At 35.4% G+C, this 4,157-nt stretch overlaps 1 pseudogene; it reads right to left on the bottom strand.

Annotated features, from left to right (window-relative positions):
* Positions 1-3,113: 3,113 nt before the first annotated feature.
* LOC102485725 (ras GTPase-activating protein-binding protein 2 pseudogene) lies at positions 3,114-4,089 on the bottom strand (annotated as a pseudogene).
* Positions 4,090-4,157: the final 68 nt, after the last annotated feature.

Genomic DNA, 4,157 nt, shown 5'->3' on the forward strand with positions numbered 1-4,157 from the left:
TAATGCTAAGCAAAGCAAGTCAAACTATGAATAATAAATATTTTTATGTGCCTCACTCAATATTTACTGAAGGCCTGTGTTCTATTACAGAAACTGAAAGATTGTAAATTATAATAGCAGGGAGGATAATTATAGATACCTAAGATGGTAAGAATAAGGGTAATATGGGGTTAGGTAATAGGGCAAGGGAGAAAGAGGAACAAAGGGGAAAAAGTACATTTAGTTGATACAAAACTAAAACATTATTTGCTGATGATAAATGTATATGGTAATGTCTTTGTCTTGACTGATGTGCACTATCATTCATACTGGTCAAAACCTTGTACACTGTAAAGATGTATAGTGATTACATGTAAATTATAGTAAAACATGTAATAAAAATCATATGGAGGGTACCAGCAGTTGGCATAACGGCTACGTTGCTGGATCCAATGTAGTTGACTGTGGTTCGCGTCCCGGGCCCAGTGGCTTAAACTATCCCGGGCCCATGTATGTGCGTGCCCAAGATCCTGAGAAGAGAATGAAGAAGAAGGGGCTGCAGCATGGCCATCCCCCCAGAGGGGGTGATTTCTCGCTTTCTGTCTCTCTTTGTCTTTCAGGTGAGTGCATGTGCCCTATAGCAAAAGCCTCTTTTTAAAAAATCACATGGAGAAGTTTACATGGTAATTTCTTCAGGTGCAACACTGGACTTTAACATTATTTCTTCTTTTCAGTGAAACCAAGTAAAAGCATTCATCTACCATTACTGTTATTTGGTGGTTTTGTTTTAGTTTTTGATGTTAAAACTCTATCCTCACAACACAGTTGCAACAAAATTGGTATTACCATCTTGCCTTTAGTAGGTATAGAAGAGAATGGATTAGCAATATTATTATTGTAATGTGTTAAACATTATATGCTAGTAGAATGTAGTTTGTTTTAGGTACAATGCATTCTTCAATTTCATTTTGAATGCATTCTAACTAAACAAAAAAACTACTGATGTCTGAAAAAAAGGAAAGAAAGAAAGAAGAGAGAAAGAAGAAAAAAGAAAGAAAAGAAAAAAAGAAAAAGAAAGAAAGAAAAAGAGAAAGTAGAAAAGAAAAATAGTACCAGATATTACATTTTAATGAATGCAACAAATAGTTACTTACTGTAAACCACGAGTATAAATTAGCACAAATGAAAAACAATGACAACACAAGTTTGGAAAAAAAGATTCCACATTGTCAGGAGTGCAACATTTCTTTTTAAAATCACTTTATACATTGAGATTGACTTCTCTATAGTTATCATATGATTGTGCTTTGTACATTTATTTTAAGGTTTCAGCCAAAGGGTGTGTGTGTTAACCTGAGAGACAGAGAGAAAGAGAGAGAGAGAGGAGAGAGGGAAACAGTGAGACAGAAAGTGAGAAATTACACCCTAGGAGGAAGGACCACATCACAATCCTTTTTTCGCTAGTTTCTTCCTGGAATTTTGTGCCATAATTTTTAAGATGCCTGGCCTGAGACACAGTGATTGGCCATGTGGGAGTTCTTTACTCTAACCGCCACCACACCAACTGTTGGGACTATACATATATATATATATATATATATATAAATAGAAAAATATCAGGAATATAAGACTGAAGGAGTACGTTGTGAAATATGTATGGTTTACACAATACAAAACATTTGTACATATTAGTACAAGAGTTATATATGTAGAGTAAAAGAATGCATACATGCATGGAATAAACATGCATACATGCAAATATATGCATATATGCAAATGTGCGCACACGCGCGCGCGCACACACACATACACACACATACCCACAAATGATGTATAGTGATTGAATGTATAAATAAAAAAAAATAAATAAATACTAGTAAACCTACACATGAAGATGTACTTTACATTAAAGCAGCAGTAATAAACACAGGTGCTGGTTCTGTGTGTCTCACTAGAGGATTGAAGCCCACAATTACGCGACAGAACTTTTTTTTCTACAAACATGTACACTTTCTGCATGTTAATATTTTCACACATGCAGGGAGTACATTTAATATTTGATCAAGAGAATAAACCTCAGCTTCAATATCCTATTATTTATAATACATTATACAAAAAGTCACTCTTTTTTCTTTTCAGACATTTATAGATATTTTTGTTCATTGTTTTATACACACACAAACAAAATCCTATGGGGACCAACAGGTGGCATAGTGGTTAGGATTCTGAACTCTCACCTGGCTCACTGCTTTTTAAGTCTCAGGCATGGTGGTCTAAAAATTACACCAGACACATGTGTGGTTATGTCCAAAATCTTAGGAGGAGAATGAGGAGCAGGGATTATGGAGTGGCCATCTCTCCTGGGGGATAATTTCTCACTTTCACTCTCATCATCTCTCTTTCTCTTTGGCAAGTTTATGTGCCCTATGGCAAAAGCCTTAAAAATGTATGTACAAAGGACAATCTTATGATAGCTACAGAGAAATCAATTTCAATGTATAAGTTGATCAAAAAATGACTGAATTCCTGACAGAAATCTTCTCTCTCAAAGTCGTGTTGTCATTGTTTTCAGCTGTGTGAGTATATTTTCATGGATTTCAGCAAGTTGGTGTTTATTGCATTTATTAAAATGTAACTTCCTGTAGAATCCTGGTAATGCTTTCCCCCCCCCCAAGATATCAGTAATTGATTGTTGGTTTAGTACAAACACATTCAAAATAGAAACTCAAAAACTACATTCCACCTGAAACAATTAAATTAAATTCTATTAGCATATAATGCTTCACATATTACAGCAATAAAGGTGGTAATCCATTGTCTTTTATGCCTACTAAAGCCAACATAGTAAAACCATTTAGTTGTGATTGTGTCATGAAAATAGAGTATTACCATCAAAACATAAAGCAAAATCAGCAAATAACAGTAATGATAGGTATACAATGATTGAATGTAAAAAAAATAATTAATTAAAAAACCAGTAATAGTAGATGAATATTTTTGTTAGGTTCACTGTAAAGGGGACAAAACATTAAATTCAACAGTACTAGAGTTGAGCAAATCACCATGTAAACTTCTCCTTATGATATTTTAATATATGTATGTCTGTTTTAATCTGTGGTATATAAAGACTGAAGCTAAATAGCTCTTTGCCCTTTTATTCTGTTATATTTAATATTTGTGAGTTCTTTTGGTGACAGAACAAAACTCATGAAGAGTTCTTTCAATTAATTTGCATAAATATCATGTGGCAAGTCACCAACAAAAAGTTGATGACTGTCTAGACAGCAAGTTATACAATGGTTGTCAGAATCATTCTCTTCCATATACCCTCTGTCTGGTCTTGATCCTCTGGGAGGGAAACCTGGTCATTCTCCAGGTCATTGTTCATGCACATGAGATGGCTCAGACTGAATTTATGGTTTAGCTTCAATTCTTGACTTGAGTGGTCCCTGTGGCAGAGAAACATATTCCACAGGAGGAAGAGTAGGGGTAGACTTCTCTAACTCTTTAAAGTTATTCTCCTCCACTTGTGGTTTCAATTCTTCAGTCTACATTTCAGATTCTGGCTTCAGTTCAGCTCAGAAGAGGATTCTTCCAAAGGCTCCTCTTTGCCATTAGTCACACAGTGATCTTCATAGCAACTATTATTAGCATTTTCTTGCACTAGTTCCAGAAATGGTTGTTTTTCTTCTTGTTTCTCTCTAGTTCATAAGCTCTGGTTCAGGATTTCCAACTGCCTCATCTTCATTACAAAACAGATCTTTTGGGAGCCAGAACAAAGGTTTCCATGAACTTCCTCTTTGGCTGTCCACTGTTAGATAGCAAACCCACGATCTGGACAATCATTCCATCACTCAAGTTTGCATGAGCATTCACATGAGGAATTTTAGTATGACATTCACTGAAGTCCAAAGAATACTCCGTGATATATATAATTTGACCATAAATCATTTCCTGGGCCTTCCCAATAGTATCTACTCCACCATGAATACAGGAAGATTACCTACCATAAAACCTGTGTAAATATTCTGAAACTTTATTCAACAAAGTAGAGTACTACCTCACAAACTCTCACCCTACAAGCAGCAGACAGGGCTTCTCCATAACCATTTCTTTGTTGTCCAATGTCAAATGCTCCAACCAACAGTGGTGGTGGGTTCGTTGCATAGAGGTCAGGA

Source organism: Tupaia chinensis, unplaced genomic scaffold (genome assembly GCF_000334495.1).
Source record: "Tupaia chinensis unplaced genomic scaffold, TupChi_1.0 Scaffold143783_1, whole genome shotgun sequence".
In the NCBI taxonomy this organism is placed as follows: Eukaryota; Metazoa; Chordata; class Mammalia; order Scandentia; family Tupaiidae; genus Tupaia; species Tupaia belangeri.